The 18,508-nt window shown below is 45.9% G+C and overlaps 1 protein-coding gene across 20 annotated transcripts in view; it reads left to right on the top strand.

Moving 5' to 3' along the window:
* HOXC5 (homeobox C5) overlaps positions 1 to 17,619 on the top strand; it is a 75,937-nt gene extending 58,318 nt beyond the window's left edge. For 4 of the 20 annotated variants that reach the window (XR_012642756.1, XR_012642758.1, XR_012642765.1 and 1 more), the window contains one exon: positions 14,383 to 15,419. The gene's annotated coding sequence lies outside the window, so the exon portion shown is untranslated. Of the gene's footprint in view, positions 1 to 9,497; positions 9,530 to 14,379; positions 15,420 to 16,886 lie in introns of those variants that run through there. The other 16 variants (XR_012642762.1, XR_012642775.1, XR_012642776.1 and 13 more) reach the window with 8 other exon arrangements.
* The last annotated feature ends 889 nt before the right edge of the window (positions 17,620 to 18,508 follow it).

The following is an 18,508-nucleotide window of genomic DNA, read 5'->3' as shown; positions in this document are numbered from 1 at the left end:
TGTTTTATGGAATAGTTTGAAGAATAAATGAAGGACCAGAGTACATTGTGATGAGTAAGAAACAAAAACAATATTGACTTTTATTGCTCTTATTGTTGTTGCTGGTGTCTTGCTAGGCACTGTTACAAACCCACTGGGAGAGACAGTTCCCAGTTGTTTAGGGTCTCAATAGACAAGAGTCCAGGAGAGGAAACAGAGGCACAAGGAGGTGGAGCACCTGGGCTGTTTATCTGGACAGGCACTGCAGGTTAGAACGCTGGTATCCATGAACATAGAGGTATGGACCTTGAGTCAGCGATCCCAGGGCTCTTAAGCTCCTGATCAGCATTAAGCACAAGCTTAAGTGTTTTGCACCAGTTTAAGGTTCTGTTCTTTGGGTTGTCAGATCCTTTGAGAGCTAAGGTAAGTGGCATTGCCTTGGCTAACGCATTTCATTCCTAGGCCTTCCTAAAGCCATTTGACCCTTGAAAGTCAGCTCATGCGAAGAAAACATCCAGGATTCTAAAGAATGGATGTCACACATGACATATCGGGGAAGTAGAATACATTTTTTAACATATGAGTCACAGTATTGTCCATCTCCACCCCTCTTCTCACCTCCTCCCCACTGCCACCTTCAGTTGGTGCACCTATTTCCTGACTATAGAGAGTGAATGAAGGGTGCTTAACTCCTGGAAATGGGAGGTGGAGAATTCCTGCACTAGAAGGTTACAACCCAGAAAAACTCAGCCAATGTAGGGTCCCGAGACAAGTGTTCTTCAAGGGCTGAAGCCAAAGCTGTGTTAAACTTAGATGATAAAAATTAGCCTGTAAAATAAGTGAAATACAATTTCCCTGAATGCCAATTTCCTTTCATTGCCCTTTGACTGGCTGGGACTTTACAATCTTATACCTCAGTCTTTTTTTAAACTTCTTCATGATCCAGGACCTAATGAATTTGCTTAGCTACCAATGTCAGAATCAAAGTTTTTGATTTTGTGCTCCTAAATTTCTTGGGAAGAATCACCCAAGAGTGAGGCTGCCCCTAGTTAGCAAAGGAATAGGCTATTTTTATGCTTATGCTCCAAAATATCTGTTACTCTGTAAGATGCCACAGGGCTTCTTGTTGTTTTTGAAGCTACAGACTAACTCAGCTACCCCTCTGATACTTCAGGCTATTATTAGCAACCCACAGGCTTTCCTGTGTTGCTGGGCAGCCTGGCCTTTGCAAATTACAGCTCTTATTCAGCTGTTTGTCTGTGCCTTGTAAAATGTGGAGCACCGCTAGATTTTAAACTGTTATGTATTATGTATTTATATATAACAGCAGCCATTATTTCTCCCATCGGGACCATAGCAGAGGGGCCGCTGTGCCCTTTGATTAAAAGGAACTTCAGTGGAACAGAATATGGTGATCCTTAGAAATTGGTTTCTGACATTTCCTTGCCTCAGTGGGATCTGATCAATACAGTATGTATGAGGAAATTTGTTGATTCTCCGCATCTGTTGCCATAGATATCTTAGGGATGCCATGGATATTAGAGAGATGTGTAGTTTCTTGGGTGCATGGGGTGTGGGGGTGGGGGGCGGGTACGGTGAGAAAGATCTACTGGTTATTTCACCCTCTAAAGGCTAAGTGGGAATGAACATGCAACCTTCCATACCAGAGAACCACATTTGTGATTCTCCTTGTGAGTGTGGCAAGCGAATGTGTTGAATGTGCATTTTCTCATCTCTCTGTCTTCTGTGCCAAGGCTGGTTACTGATGTATCCTTTCCATGACTTCTTGCCGCTTGGCTCCCACTCAGAGCCTGCACTGAAGGCATTTATCATTTTACATCACATGGTGGCTCCTCGATTTAACTTCAGAACCAGTTCTTTGGGGAATACTTAGGGCATATGTAGTGTGTGGGGGGAGCGGGGGACTTAGCAACCTTTTTATTTATCATCCTTATGTAGAATGCAATGCACAAAAGTGCCTCACGCCATTGTCTAATGCACACAAATAGTGTTTATATTCCCATGGAACCAACGTCCATAGGAGCCTAATGCCAACGGACACAGGAGGGGTATTTAAGAAGAAGTAATACATCCAGGGGAAATAAACTGTACATTAGCTTAGGTCTTTTTATAGAAATAAAACAATAACACTGTGTGGCACAGCAAGTTTGCTGTGGAAATAGGCCCACAAGCAAATACAACAAAACTACCATTTCTTGATGTTTTAAAATAGTCTTTAATGAACACAACCAGATGTGGGAGCAGGGGCCTGGCCTCCATCATCTCCAAAACGTTGATCTAGGATGGGAGCTGGGAAGGAGGAGAATTTAGCAGAAAAGACACTTCATTCTCCCACGCCACCCGCACAAAGAATTACCTCTGAAATCTGAATTGGGCCATTCGGGTTTTTTGTTTTTAATTTTTTGTTTGTTGTTGTTGTTGTTTTTCGATGACCCAAGATCCCAATACTCAGCTCTATCTGCCCTTTACAAGGAGCATAAAAATGGTTTCCTGACATAACCTTTGGGTGTGGTGCAGGAATTCCCTTGCCCCGTGCAAAGAAATCGAGGTGACATTAACCAAACTTGGAGCTGAGAATTCTGTACCACGGATGCAGACAGCAGCGCTCCCTAGACTCTCGTCTGTTCCAGTTATCCCCCCTCTGTAGTCCAGAGTTATTTTTCCAGAGTTATCCCCCTTCCCCCATAGTCCTGATCAGAGAAGGGAGACATTCCTGCCCCGGATCCTCTGAAGCCAGAGATTCTACCACTCTGGAAGTGTCCGGAGTGTAAACCGAGAGGTATTTAAGTCACTCCAGACAATTGCTCATTTTGCAGTGAGTTATTACACTGCTGAGCCAAAGGTCATTAGAGAGGATGAGGGCAGCCATAAAACCGGCACAACTCGCCTGCTTTTCCTATAGAGATTATCATTATTGGCTTATTAATACACGATAATTTTGAATTATACCCTGCAATAAATAGAAGCGAGTTGACTTACGGCTTTAAATATTTTATGAATCTCAAAGCGAACGTTTTAAGCAACACCATGTGCCTCCGAATTGTTAGACGGACTCGCTTGCTTCCCTGGGCCAAGTTTTGTTTTGCTTTCGTCCAAGAGCAGAGAAGAGGCGGTTTCAAGAGTGGAAGTTTGCAGCGTCTGAAGGGTGGGGGGAAACGTGTATTTAGGAAGCTTCAAAATATTTTATTCGGTCTGCAGATGTTCTCAATCCCTGACTGAAATCTGGACATCATATACTGCGAGGCAGGGGGGAAAATAAAACAAAATAAAATAAAAAAGAAGAGATCACAATGGTTTCAAACATCCGAAGCAATTTCATTATTTAAAATCACCCTCTGATCGTCCGCGGGCTAGGAGCAAGCCAAGGAAAATAAAGAGAGGCGATGTCCCTTCAGATTTTAATTCAAAGAATGAAAAAACTAGGGTGCAGCCAACGCCAAACACGATTTAAAGTAACAACCTCCCCCCACACATATCCTTCCCCCTTTCTGGAATACTTTAGTAAATTTCTCAATTCAAGAATCTCAAAGTTCAGCTTTCCAATTGATACACTGCGTTCTGAGGGTTCAGAGCCCTGGAGATGCAATATACCATCTTAAATGCCTGCAACCCCCATAACTCTGCCAAAGCCCCAAGTTCATGCAGGAGGGAAAAAAATAAATAAGAAAAACAGTAACAGTAACGAGAAACTTAAATGATATTTTAAATTCCAGCTCACATGCACCAGTTCTTCAGTTCTTCAGCCTCCACCGCCTGAAATATATTTTAGGGGCTTGGTTAAATAGAAAACAATAGCCAGATTGACACAAATAAACTTAGCGGTCGGGAAAGAATAAGTTAAAATGTACGTGTGCAGCTCTACAGCCAAAGTAAGATTCCGACACGGAACGGCCTGCAGAGATTCAGAAATGCACAAGCTAGTTCACGAAAATCTTCAGCGGGTTTAAAGAAATCGCATCATCACAGGGAAGAACGGGTTTTTTTTTAAATCGGAAATAAAATAGAATAATTTCTCGCATAAATAAATCTGACACAAACAGTTCAAAGCCATATGTGCCCCGCACCCACCAGACTCTTATTTTTTCCCATTGCCAAAGTAGGTGCGACAAAATTATCCTTCCAAGAGTAAATCTTCTGCAGAGGAGCTACAGAGAGAGGTACCTTTCCTCTGAGCTTGCAATCTGCCTTGTGCACAACCCCCTCCTAGCCCGCCCGAGCGACTCCAGCCGCACACCCCGAGAGCTCGGATGGCTTTTAGAAACGCATTCACGGAGCGATTCGGCCAGAGTGTCTGGCCTTGGCGAGCCTATGCAAATACCTTTAGCCCAGCAAGCATAACCATGGTCGCCTTTTTTAAAAAAACAAGCCTTTCCTCTGATATTACCATCTTCTTCCAAGCAATGGGCGCGTTTCTCGCTGGCACCGGGACAATCTAATCAAGAAAGTAGAACCCTGGCCTGGGGGAGGGGGTTGGAATGGTACAAAGGTCGCTCTACTCATGGGATGCAGTTATCTTCATTGTTCCTTTGTTGGAGTTTGCATCCGCGCGAGAGGAGCATCTCTCCCCCTCCCACCCCCCCCGGCACGAAACTTTCCTCCCCCCCCTCCCCACCCCTTTCTCTCGGGCTCGGAATCCCGGTCATTCTTCATCGTCTTGCGCCGCTCGGCGTTCCATAGTCGCGCGCGCGCGCGCGCGCGTGTTCCAGCCTCTCTCCTCCCGGCCCAACCGTGGGCACAAGGAGTACCACAGCCCCAGCCGCCCCACCACACGGAAAAGTTGCAGACTTCGTAGGCATCTCGCTCCCAGAACCCGGGCCTCCTGGATGCATTAAGTGATGCAGAGACTAAGGGGCTTTTTTTGCCCCCCTCCCTCTCCTTCCCCCTCCTTGTTTACAGCTACAGAAGGCAAAAGAGTCATAAATCTTAGGGCAGCCCACAGAGACAAGTACATTTGTATGCATCGTTAGAACTAGCTAATACCTAAACCCATTAGCAGACCATGTAGAGTTGGAGTTTCCGGCGTACATTAACTTACAGTTAAATTCTGGAGGAAAGGGCATTGTGAATTAACATAAACTAGATCCATCACCGAGTTTGTCATATTAGATTAGTCAGCCATGGATTTTTGTGCGTGTGCGTTAAACTTTTTTTTTTTGGACGCCTTCCAGCGCTGTGTTGATTTCAGACAGGGGGTTGCTTCTATTTTTATTTTTTTTGGCATAAGTTCCATAAATCATATCTGGGGATTTAAAAGAAAAGGGCGCGAGCGCCCCAATTATGGTGCATGTTAAGAAATCGCAGAGAGGAGAGGAGGAGGATGTGTCAACGAGAAGAAAAGAAAAAAAAAGAGTATCTGTCTACAGTATCTATTTACCCCCAAACATTTCCCTCTGCCTACCCGGCTCTGTCTGTCTGTCTGTCTATCCCATACACCCGCTCTGTTTGTCTGTCCGTCTATCCCCATACATTCTCCCTCGCTCTCTCTAGCTAGCTGTTTGTCTGTCTGTCTCCACACACCCCTCTGTCCGTCTGTCTATCCTCCCCTTACACTTCTATCTATCTATCTATCTATCTCGGGCCAGTCTCTCCCTCTCTCTCTCTCTCACGCCTCCCCCCTCCCCCCAAAACAATCCGCTATTAACAGGAAAACCGGGGGCGGCCTTCCCAGAGCAAAGGGCTCCCCTTTTCCACACAGTGAACCCTACTGGTGACCAGGGCCAAATTAGGCCACCACTGCACAAGCCAGAGCCTGATTTCTGGTCCTTCCTCCAATGCCTCTCAGCCTCTGCCGATCGATCCCCCGGCAGAGAAGGGACCTTCTTCCCCGAGCTCCGTGGCGGTGCCTACGTCCCTCCGCTGATGGATGCTTTTGTGTCTCCTCTCCACGGGCCCAAGCGCCCAGCCTTTGCTCTAACGAGGCTGGGCTGATTCACAGATCGCAGCTGACACCTCCCTCCCCCCGTTCCCCCCCCCCACCCCATAGCATCATGTCTCCCCCTTTGCTCTGAAACCCCCCCTCTTGCTTCCCGTCTACGCGCGGATCCCCCAGCCTGCCCCCCTCTTTCCCCCCCATCCCCATCCCCCACGCCCCCCAGTTTGGGTTGCACACAGATCATGTGAACTTCTGTTGTTCGCTTTCCCCCCTTCGCCCGCGAAAGCGTTAAAGGTAAGGGACGGGCACTCGAGTCCAACAGCAGGCTTTTGTAAGGGTGATTTATTGCCTCAATCTTGGTTCACCCAGAGTTCACATGGATTTGCTGCTGCTGAGGGCTAAAAGATGGTCTCCCTTGACAAGTGTGACTATTGGAAATGCCTCTTTCTCCCCCCCCCCCCCGCCCCTCTGCTGGGCTTCGGACGTGTAAAATGGGTTCTGATCGAGATGGAGGCTGGAGAGTTTTCTTAGTTGTGTGAGTGTGTGTTGCACCCCGGGCCGTGTTGGCCTGAATATGGGTGCAAAGCCAACACGAGCTGCTACCAGGGATCGGGCATGGAGGCCGATTGAAAAGACACACACACACACACACACACACACACACACACACACACACACACGGGATCGGGCATGGAGGCCGATTGAAAAGACACACAAACACACACACACCCCTGGGATCGGGCATGGAGGCCGATTGAAAAGACACACAAACACACACACACCCCTGGGATCGGGCATGGAGGCCGATTGAAAACACACACACACACACACACGGGATCGGGCATGGAGGTCGATTTAACACACACACACACACACACACACGGGCTCGGGCATGGAGGCCGATTTAACACACACACACACACACACACACACACGGGATCGGGCATGGAGGTCGATTTAACACACACACACACGTGGGATCGGGGATGGAGGCCGATTGAAAACACACGCGAGCGCGCGCATTTCGGGCTCTCTGCCCTGTCCCACACAGCAGACTTCCCAGGCAGATGGTGCTGGTTTTGCCAGGATGCTCAGACAAATGGCTCTTTCGCTTTGAGCTACACCTCCCGACTCCAGCAGTGGTTGCACGGTGTTTGGGCGAGCTTGAGACTATATTTGGGGGGGGAGGGGGGGAGGGCTGTTACTAATGCGGACCCTGAGGGTGTTCAGAGCGGTTAATTTAGTAGGCTGAGAGCCCGGGATCTCTTTATTTCAGAGGAATGCCTCCGTTAACGACAGCGGCAAATCGCCTAAAATGCATTAAATGCACCGAGGTCTTAAACGGATGCAAACGCATCAACCAGAGATAACACAACGTGACCAGCCTCCCAACGCTCTTTATCCCACCCCACCCTCACCAAAAACAAGAGGGAGGGGGGAGCAAAGCCAGACCCAATTCCCTTTGAGAAGACCCTCTTTCCAAACCCCCGCCCCCACCGCACTCGCCGCCGCTTTAATTTTGCAAGGGAAAGGTGGTGTTTTTTTCCCATCGAAATGCGTTTGCGCTTTGAACATCCGCCTGCATTTGCCTGCAAAATAACCCTGGCGGTAATGCTAATCGGATGCAAATTTTATAGCGCGCTAATCGCTTTATCTTAATTTATGCTTCAAGGAAATGAGGGGCCTTCGGTACAAAAAACGTTTAAAAATAGAGCCAGCCAGGTGCGCGTGTTGTTTGGTATTTCTAACTGCCCCTTGCATCTGTCTCTGTGCAGCTCCGTGGGCATGGGCGACCGTGGGGTGTGTATAGAGGGAAAATCCATATATAGTACAGACCATATGGATATATGGCTTTATGTATCTAGATGTACGGGGCCAGTTTGGGTGTGTATGTAATTGTACTCTACATAGACTATACATGCGTACATCATATATACGTGTGGCTCATATGTAGAGATTTGTGAGAGATCTTGTGTGATTGTCCGCTTTTATAGACTGCACATCTGCCTAGCTGAATAGTAGCAGAGAGGGAGCCGGGCTAGTCTATATCCTATCAAAACGAAGAAGCAGTCCAGTAGCACTTTAAAGACTAAAGAAATAATTTCTTAGGTGATGAGCTTTCGTGGGACAGACCCACTTCTTCAGCCCACAGCCAGACCGGAGCAGACTCAATATTTAAGGCACAGAGAACCAAAAACAGTAATCAAGGTTGACATCAGAAAAATTATTATCCCCCCACTTCTGCCCCTCTGCTCTCTGATTTGCTCACCGTGATAATAATTTTTCTGATTTGTCAACCTTGCTTACTGGTTTTGGTTCTCTGTGCCTTAAATATTGAGTCTGCTCCGGTCTGGCTATGGGCTGAAGAAGTGGGTCTGCCCCACGAAAGCTCATCACCTAATAACTTATTTCGCTAGTCTTTAAAGTGTTTACATGACTGCTTGGAGAAGATACAGACGATCTATCGATCTATCTATCGATCTATCTATCTATCTACCGCATAGGTTGATTTTTTGCGTCTCTATACTGTAGCTACGCGTTTATGCACAATGTTGTGTATGCTTTGTGCGTAAGAACAAGCTATGTGGCGTATATATGGGGTACAGCCTATATCTACATGTATCTGGATGTATATACCCGATTGTATATATGGGCATAGTCAGAGACTATACAGAGAGTTATCGATACACGGTGTATCATCTCTCCTCATTTTACTCAAAACGATTTGGAAACTGTTTTATGTTTTCGCTCTTTTCTAAAACGTTTTTCGTGACGGGTTCAGTCTCCGAAAGCTGAGGAAGAATCACTAGGAAGAGGAGAGAAATATTTTCAGTGAACACCCAGGCAAGAATAACTCCACCGGCTTATTGATGATGTCAGTGCAATTTAGGCAAATTTTTATTTCTGCAAAAAGAACGAAGCCTTCACAGGATTTTTTTAATATATTTATTGAGTTATTTAAATTTTGCCTCTGCCAAATCTTTCCCCCGCGAAGGTGAATCTGGATTTGCACAGGAATGCATTTTCGGTCTTTATTTCTAAAATGTTTGCTGCTCAACTTTACCGCCTGTCTCTTACATTAACCCCTTGATTCGCTTCGCACTTCTGAGACATCACTCCCGCCTCTCTCTCTCTTTTTAGCTTTCCTTATCCCCAGCCCCAGCCCAGACCTGAGTTTTGAAAAAAGAGACTGAACTGTAATTGAACAACATCAAAACGGAGTTTAAACCGGGGATTGCTTTAAACGAACCAGCTACGTCTCTTTATTACTCAGCGCGGGAGGGTTTAGTTAAACCCAGCCCAGTGCAAACACCATAAATGCAGCTATAGCTAATAACACATGGGCAGAGACTCCGCAGTGGTGATCTGATCCTTAAAGGCTGCGGCTAGAGAGGTGGGTAATTAAATAAACAAATCGCAAAAAAACCCTTTTAACTTCAGCGCGCTTTAAGGACGGCTTCGGAAGGGAAAGACAGAGCGCTGCGAGGTCAAATTCCTCGCTCGTGGAGCTCCAGTGACTTCCCCAGATTTACACCCGGGGGCTCACGGGCTGCGTTTAGCTGAGCGCCTTGTAAATCAGCCGCCTTGGAAGGAAACTTTAAGCGGCGAATGAAATTGACCAGAAGCCGAGGAGGAATCACAGTGATCGGCTGGAATGTAAATATGCTTCCAATAAGCGGAGGGCGTGGGCAAATCCCCCAGCCTTTAGGGACTGGATGGCTTTGGAGCGGGGAATCTGAACTACTCTCTTTATTTATGAAACTCTCCCAGGGCATCCCCCCAGCCCCTTTTAAATAGCCTCACCCAGGGCATCAGTCCCCCCCACCTTTTTAAATAGTCTCATCCAGGGCATGCCCCCCAGCCCCTTTTAAACAGCCTCACCCAGGGCATCAGTCCACCCCCCGCCCTTTTAAATAGCCTCATCCAGGGCATTCCCTCCCCACTCTTTTAAACAGCATCACCCAGGGCATTCAGCCCCTACCTCCTTTTAAAATAGCTTCATCCAGGGCATCCACCCCCACCAGTGTTTAAATAGCTGTACCCAGGGCATCTGCTCCACACGTTTTAAATAGCCTCACGCAGGTCATTTGCCCCCCCTCCGCCTTTTAAACAGTCTCACTTGAAGGCTATCCGATAGCTGCACTATACCCACCTGCCCTTTCTACCAGGCTGACCAATTTAATGGCTGATGTTGATCAATGTTTATGTGTTTCCTTAGTTGCGTTTGCTTTCTGTTTGGCCCCGTCCCATGGCTGAGCAAAAATCTTAGCACTCATTGCAGTCCTCTGCTGAGCACCAGGCTGTTTCAAAGCCCACTGAAAATTCTGTGCAGGAGTGGTGCAGTTCTGCAGAGGCCCAAGTGATTTCAACACCTCTTGGCTTTGCTAGAAATTGAAAATCATAGGTTCGATTTCTCCCTCATCTAGTTTGGCGGTATGTAAAAAGGGCCCTCTTTTTCCGCTGTACATTTGAAGAGGGATTTAGGTCTGACTTGAGCAATTCTGGACTCAGGCTATGTCTACACGGGGAGATTCTGTCGACAGAGGTCACCGGCCACAGAGAAACCTTGGCGGTACCTCCGTCGGCAGTTTGCATCTACACATCAAGGCTGCATCTATGCTAGCAAGTTGTTTCAAAAGATTTTTTGAAGGAAGGGGACTCTTTCGAAAGATCCCATGGAGTGTCGATGCACAAAAAGCATTCTTTCGAAAGTAAATCGAAAGAATGAGGCGCTCCTTTCAAAATCTCTCTTCCTTTCCCATTTCAGGAAGAGCGCCCCCTTTAGAAAACTTCTTTCAACATGTATACACGCTCCACAGGGCCCTTTTTCCAAAAGAAGTCTTCATTTTTGATCCCTGTCCCATTCTTTCGAAAGACCGGGGGCTGGGTGGATGCTCTCTTTCAAAAGAGCAGGTGACTCTCTTGATCTGCTTTTTTGTGTGTAGATGCACTCTTTGGAAAGATGTCCTTTTGGAACAGATCTTCCAAAAGAGCTTCTTTTGAAAGATCGTGGTAGTGTAGATGTAGCCTTTGGAGGCTTGAAAGAGCAATCCAATCTGTCAACAGAGAGCAGCCAGACTGCCTAGATGGCTGATCAGAAGCTCTGCAAACACGGCTGCCTGGGGAGCTGGAAGCCCTCTCTGTTGACTGAAGTGTCTACAGGGGCTCTACGTCGACAAAACACTGTTGACAGGTGTTATACCTGATGGAGGAGAGTATAATGCTGCTGAATGAACAGCTGACTTTTGTCCACAAGCTCTCAACCTAGCGCTTTAACTGTGCAAGTGCTCTGCAGGTTTTGTCGACAAAAACCCAGCATTGTCAACAAAAGTTGCCTGTGTAGATGTAGCCTGTGGGTGTTCTTTGCACTTGTCCACTTCTATATATCACTCATCCTACATTTCAATCTCCTCCTGTTAGTCAAGGAGTCCTATGGCACCTGAAAGATTAACTGATTTATTTTGACATAAACGTTTGTGCATAAAACCCATTTCATCTGATGCATTGCTGTAGTTAAGACTTTAGTACATGTATGGTGGGGGATATAGGCCTAAAGCACTAAAGCAGCATTAGCAGTGATATAACATGCAAACTGACCACAGTGACTTTCACACACACTGGATACATTTTCCAGTCCAGGAAAGCAATCCCACATGTTCTTTCTACTCAAACGGGACACAAACATTTTCTCTGAGGGCATTAGAGAGAGAGGACAAGAGATTTCTGATCATCTGGAAATAGTCCACCACACATGGGAGAGGAAATCAGTAGAGCTTTAGCTGTTCCCTTCTGAAACAAGGGGGGAAAATTAAACCAACAAATGTGAAAAGGAAATTGAGGGTGTGTGTGTGGGTTATGGGATGTTATTCCTGGGGAGTTATTGTGCCATGTCTCTCTGTGGGGGTAGCTAGAATCTTAGCAGCCCCCAATCAACTTGTTTGTAATGGTATGTGGCATTTTAACTACAACCCTTTCCTCTGCCATAGAGTGATCTGATACTAAACCTGTGCCTGACTTAAAACAGATAAGATTTGTAGGGAGGATTTCCAGTGGTAAATAACCCAACGGCCTCTCCCAGTGGGTTTTCCTATCAGGCCCGCTTTGTCAGTTTCGATTGGTTGGGCTGTTCCAGGCAAGGTGGCTGGGGCATATTTCCATTAACTGAGGAGCTGCCCCACAAGGTGCCAACCAGGCAGCTAAATCTTGGCCTCTTTGGCTACATCTACACAGCAGCCCTGTTTCAAAATAAGGCATGTTGTGCTTATCTACACTACGCCCCTTCTTCGAAGGGGGCATGTAAACAAACCCAAGAATGGAATAGCAATGCAGCATCTCATTACGCTAATTCTCACTGCGGGAACTTTGAAGTTGCAAACGTTTAGGGAGTAAGGGCACCTTGAAGTGGAGCAGGTACTTCCAAGTGCCCGCGGCTACACAGCTTGCCAGTGTTTCAAAGTCTGCAGCTTCAAAGTTCTGGTGGTGAGAATTAGCCTAATGAGGTGGTGCACAGCACTGCAGCACTTCATTGCTATTCTCCACTCGGGCTCGTTTACGTGCCTCCTTCGAAGGAGGGGACTGGTGCAGATAATCAGGTTGAAATGGATATTCAAGATACACTCATCGCTCATTTAATGAGTACTTGACTTATGAGTACTCACTAAAACGAGGGACATAGATACATACTTTTGTTCACTAAAAGAGTGAACTCCCCCCATTTATACGAGCCAGCCGCGGTGTCCTGGTCAGGGCATGGGGAAACTTGCAGACCTGCGGCTCGAGCGGAGCCAGCTGCGGGGCTCCCTGGTCAGGGCATGGAGAAACCCACAGCCCCACCCGGCCTGCTCCCAACACCTCTGGCCCACAACTCCCCACACACTCCCCAGCCCTGTTTGCTCCCAACACCCACCCAGGCCTGGAACCCCCCCAGCCCACTGCACCCCCCACAGGTACTGCACCTTTTCCAACACCCCCCCACCCCCAGGTTCACTTATCTTTCAAGCTGCATGCTACCACTCCTTCGCCCAACTAGGAGCACTAGGAACCAATCAGAGACTTTTACATGTATTTTAATTGTAATTTGGTGTGCCTCTTATGAGTTTTCGCCTACAAGCAGAAAGTTGGGAACCAGTTGTGCTCGTATAGCAAGGGATGAGTGTGTCTTATTCAGAAATAACACAACCATATGCAAAATGTATTCCAAAATAGCACCCAGCTATTTCAAAACAGCACTTCCAGGTCCATAGCACCTTTCAAAATTGTGCCATAGGAGCCCGTTATGGCCTGTTTTGAAACAGGCTTTATTCCTCAGGAAATGAGGTTTACTGCAACTGATATAACACACCCATTATTTCAAATTTATTTTTCTATACTTCCTGCATTTTTGACAAGCTGCGAACAGTCTGCTGGAGTTCAATTTTTCTGCTTCAGCAAAGATGCAGAAAATCAATCTCTCTGGGCTCGGCTCTCAGCCCTGGTACTTCATCCTGCTGCGTGGAGTAGGGGATATCGGCAGGAGCCCAAAAAGCCCTGATCTACACCAGGCAACAAAATCAATCCTGATATGTCGATTCTAGCAATGCTAAAGGCATAGTTAGAATTGCGTATTTGGGATCGCCTTTGATGCCTAGTGTAGATCAGGCCTTAGACAATGCCAAAGTTATTTTGAAATAACTGTTGTTATTTTGAGATAACTTGACCATATAGACAATGAAGGCAATGGGCAAACTTTACCTGACCTCCTTCATGGTAGGACTCCACCCATGTGTCTGAGCTCTGGGACAGCCGCGTGGTCCACAACAGTACCTGAAACCAGCTTTTTCAGGGACAGGGTCTTGCAAGTGAGGTGTCTTTGACTAGCCTTTAATGAGAGTCTGAGACTACAATGTTGATAATTATCATTATCATTGTTCCTTGTTGTTGCTCACTTCGATTTATCTTCCAGGGCTCTTTTGTATGCCTGTCATTGCCTGCAGAAGCTAATGGTTTTGCCAATAGTCCTTGCTTGTCTCTTCCCAGAGAAAATCATTTGGCTTTAAACAAGGACTTCCAACTGCAAAACTCCTAAGAGGAGCAAGAGGGTGGGTGAGATGCTGGGAGGGATTGGAAAGCGTTTCTGGTCCATTTCCATAAACAGCTAATAAAGATGCATTTCTAAATACACCTATTGCACTGAAATTTCCCTTTCCTCTGGGAACCTTATTATGCTTACGCTGAACAAGCCATTACAACCAGCACCACGCATCGATAGGCTTCCCCCGCCCCCAAGCGAGATTGCAACATGAGTGACCCTATCATGCAACCTCAGGGCCTGAGATCATCTATTGTGTGTTAAAAAGAATTAAGATCTACCAAATCTGGGGCAAGTATTCACACACCTGAAAGTGGACACAAACACCCGCACATGCCAGTCACAGAGGTGATCAAAAAGGTGCAAAGACAGAAGACATCACTGTGTTGATCCTGAAGCTATTTTAGTTTTATTTTTAATTAATTTTCTTTTTTGTCAGCAGGTTCGGGCCCTTTATGAACAGGATGGCAGGTGAGAGATGTTCTTAAGTGGCCAATGCATGTTGTCCTAAAACTCTGAATTCTAATGCTGGTGGAATCTTCCACAGAAGAAGCCATGAGTGATCTGTCCACTGGGTTCTTCTTCCATGCTGAACGAGAGACATCCACCCCCTCTTCTTCAATACCCCAGAGTGAGAAGAAACTGGACGTGCAAAAAGCCACCCAAGGCCACAGCCAGACAACTTTTGAAGGTTCTGTTTCCTGAGGTCAGGGGTGTCAGTCAGCAGCCTGTCCAGTCTCCAAAGGAGCACCAGCCTTATTGCTCTCTGAAGACAGAAACATCCACTTCTCCAACAAGCCAAAGACTTCAATAGGAATCTAGGGAGCAAAGGTGGTCAGATCTCAGACGTAGCCCATGGTCGCGACAGCCATTCCATGGGACCTCTCAAACAAGCATTCAGAGCAGAAGTTTTTTCATATCAATGACCAGCCCTAGTCCTCATGGTATCAGCAAAGCTCACCCCAAAAGTTTACCAAGACATATGTGCCCTTTGAAAGAGACAGGATACAACTACAGGCTAACCAACTAACCAACACAACCTTTCTCTGCACCCCCCTGACAACAAAAACAAAAAACACCCTAATTCCTGCAGGAATGCTTTCTTGTCACAGTGTGTATAGACAAAGGGTTTCTTAGCAACTCCAAAAGAGTGGTCATCAGTAGCCCTTTGAAAGAATTTTAAACAACTGTATAAATACTTAGGACTTTCTCCAGAGAATTTTGCACTGCATGTTTAATGTTTGTTCTCACGCACTTATGAAAACAATGCCTAGTGCTAGAAATGCATTTGAATCCAAAAATAATAAAATCTGCATACTTTCTTGTTCTAATATTTTGTGCGCCAGCCATTACATTTTGATGCTGCAGTGTTTATTTATTTATTTATTTGTTTACTGAGGGACAAAAGGACGTAGCAAGGAAAGGAAGGATGGAGGAACGGAGGGATAGGATCAATGGCGGCCAAGTTACCCAGGCAGATACATGAAGGGATAGAGGCTGTGTCTACACTTGCATTCCTCTTTGAAAAGATGCATGCAAATGAAAGAAATTGAAAATGCAAAAGAGGCACTGATTTGCATATCTGATGCTTCAATTGCATAATCTGTTTTTTGAAAGAGCGTCTTTCAAAAAAAAAGAAAGCCTTGTGGACAGGGCTCTTTTGAAAATAAACCCTATCTTTGAAACAACGATTCTTCCTGAAACAAAATAGAAAGAAGGGTTCTTTTTAAGATGATGTTTATTTTTAAAAGAGCCCCATCTACACTGCTTTCTTTCTTTCAAAAGAAGCTCTTTCAAAAAGAGATTATGCAAATGAGGTACAAGATATGTAAATCACCGCTTCATTTGCCTTTTCAATTTCTTTCATTTGCATGAATCTTTCAAAAGAGGAATGCAAGTGTAGACACAGCTAGAGAGAACTAGGCGTATACAGCATAGTTATTTCAAAACAAAAGCTGTTATTTCAAAATAACCATCCTTGTGTCTACACAAGGAAATAACTATTTCAAAATAAATTCAATGTAGCATATGAGTTACTTTGAAATTAGTAGCCCTCATTCTGTGAGGAATAGTATCTATTTCAAAATAGCTAGTTTGAAACAGGCACTATTTCAAAATAGGAACTAAAGTCATGTCTACACTCGCCCCCTGCTTCTGGAAGGGGCATGGTAATGAGAGGAGTGGAAGATGCAAATGAGGCACAGATTAAATTATCTCACCCCTCATTAGCACATCTCCATGAAATCTTGTTTCTGGAAGATCCCCTTCTGAAAGCAAAGCTGCTGTATAGAGGGGGACCCTTTGGAAGGACATGGGAGTCCTTCCAAAGGAAATCCCACTTCCGGAAGACACTTCCTCCACAAACCTTTTCAAAAGAACCCTGTACATCTAATTTTTTTTCAGGAACAACGGTTCTTTCAAAAAGGTTCCCCCCCCACCACCCAAAGGAACCCCAGCTACATGGCTGTTTTTGTTTTCGGAAAAGTCTCTTCCAGAAATGTGATCATGCAAGATTATGTAAATAAAGCACAAGATTTGTAAATCAGGGCTTCATTTGCATTTCTGATCTCCCTCATTAGCATTCTTCCTTCAAAAGGGGAATGTAGTGTAGACACAGCACGAAAGAAAGAAAGAATGAAAAAAAAGAATGAAATAAATCAGTATATATATTACAATCTTGAGTAATAGAGGGAAACTTTGAAATTGTCTGCACAGGTTCTACTGGAGGCCATTAAAAATCCAGACTTATAAATGAATGTGGATATTATCTGTCCACCAGTGGGACTTTGCAAATAACTGCATTCAGTTCACTGCTTGCAGTCATGTTAATGTCAACTGTTTCAAAGTTCTGATGTTGTAAAGGGTGTGGGATGGGGGTGTGGAGGAAGGAAGGAGGCTGCTGCAACAGCAGAAGCAGATGAGCTGGTGTGGCCTTTTATTTTCTAGGTCTCTGCTGAGGGCCACCATGATCCAGTGCCCAGCTGGAGAAAGAGTTCCATGTTCTCAGGTATCCCTGCTGACTTTGGAGCGAGAGATTGGCTCAGCCTCAAGCTCTGGTTCCGGATCCAAAGGATGATGTGCAAGAAGGACAAAGGAGGAAAGGGCACTGGCAGCCTGTCCCTTAGTAGAAGTGCTCAAGTGCACTCCCAAGTGGAGGCGCGTACAATGTGCCCAGGCACAAGCTCTACAGCAAGGTCCAAGGAGGTGCATGGGTTGGCAGCCCATCTCTGACAGCCCCTGTGCAGTTGCCCTGGAAGTTGGTTCCTCCTCTGTCTTTGAAAGGGGAGCACCAGTCCAGATTCCCCTGCCCAGCAAAGGAGCCAAAGTGAGAAAATAACCATGGAAAATGTGCCTGGGTCTGGTGCATTCTTCAGTCTGCAAACCTGGACCACAGCTGTGCTGCTCAAATTCTCAGTCTGCGCTAGCTTGGGCCCTGCAACCCTCAGTTCACTTAAACACACATCGTGCGCCTCAGGAAAGATTTTCAGGGTCCTGCAGTCCTTGAGCATCTGAGAGGGCTCTCTGCCATGGAAACCAAGCTGGGAAAATTGCAACCGTCCTATTATGTCATTAGAACACACACACACACACACACACACACACACACACACACACACACACACACACACACACACACACACACACACACACACACACACACACACACACACACACACACCTCTCCTCTAAGTGTAACCAACTCATCCTTTGATTTCCTCACCTTACCTCCATTCCCAGTTATCTGCTGTGTGTGAAACTGTACAGAGATCTATGGACAAGGCAGCTAGGAACTGGTGTGTGCATGCAACTCAGCCAATAACAGGACAAACTCAGTGTGAGCTTATAACTTGCTCCATGTAATTACCAAAGTTGATTATACTTGGTTAGTTACTAAGCTGTCAATAGCTGCCCTGAAAACATCCCTGCATTCCAGTTCCTCCAAGTGCAGGCCAACATTTTTGAAAAGCAACTAGCAATTTTATCTATCTCAGTTTCAAGGGGCAGGGGAGGGTCTTAAAAGGCAGTCCGATTTTTAGAAAGGGTTGAATATTTGCCAGCTGCCAATTAGGTCCCTGCAGGTGTCTCAGATTAGGCACCGAGGGATCTTTTCATGAGGACGGTTTTGGCTTTAATCCCTCACAGTCACCCTACGGAGAAACCCCATAGCTGTGGTATTTCTACTAGCCACAATCATTATCAGCACAGCGGATTATTGTTTGCTGAGCAAATGCAGTTATAAACATGTTTGTACCCATTTTACAACTTTGACCCTGCCAGAAGTTAGAGTCTCATTGTAATTTAGACTTTTTCTTTCTAAAAAGACCACTTGGCCCTTGGCGTGTTTTCCTGTACTGTTGTGGTATTCAAAATAAAGAGGCCTTTTAAAAACAGTGCTGGACAGCTTTCTTGGCTCTTCTGGGTGGGTTTTCTCCAGGAACACTGCTCTGTTGTTTTTAAAATCACTTTGCCATCTTGTAGTTTACTAGGGGTTGGGCTTCACCCTGCTTTCACCCCCATTAATCACTGACACAGCACTTACTTCAGTAGGCCCCCAGCTCTATTCATCT

The sequence above is a fragment of the Carettochelys insculpta genome, chromosome 29 (genome assembly GCF_033958435.1).
Source record: "Carettochelys insculpta isolate YL-2023 chromosome 29, ASM3395843v1, whole genome shotgun sequence".
In the NCBI taxonomy this organism is placed as follows: Eukaryota; Metazoa; Chordata; order Testudines; family Carettochelyidae; genus Carettochelys; species Carettochelys insculpta.
The sequence above is the reverse complement of the archived record's forward strand: the minus strand, read 5'-3'. Positions and strand labels throughout refer to the sequence as shown.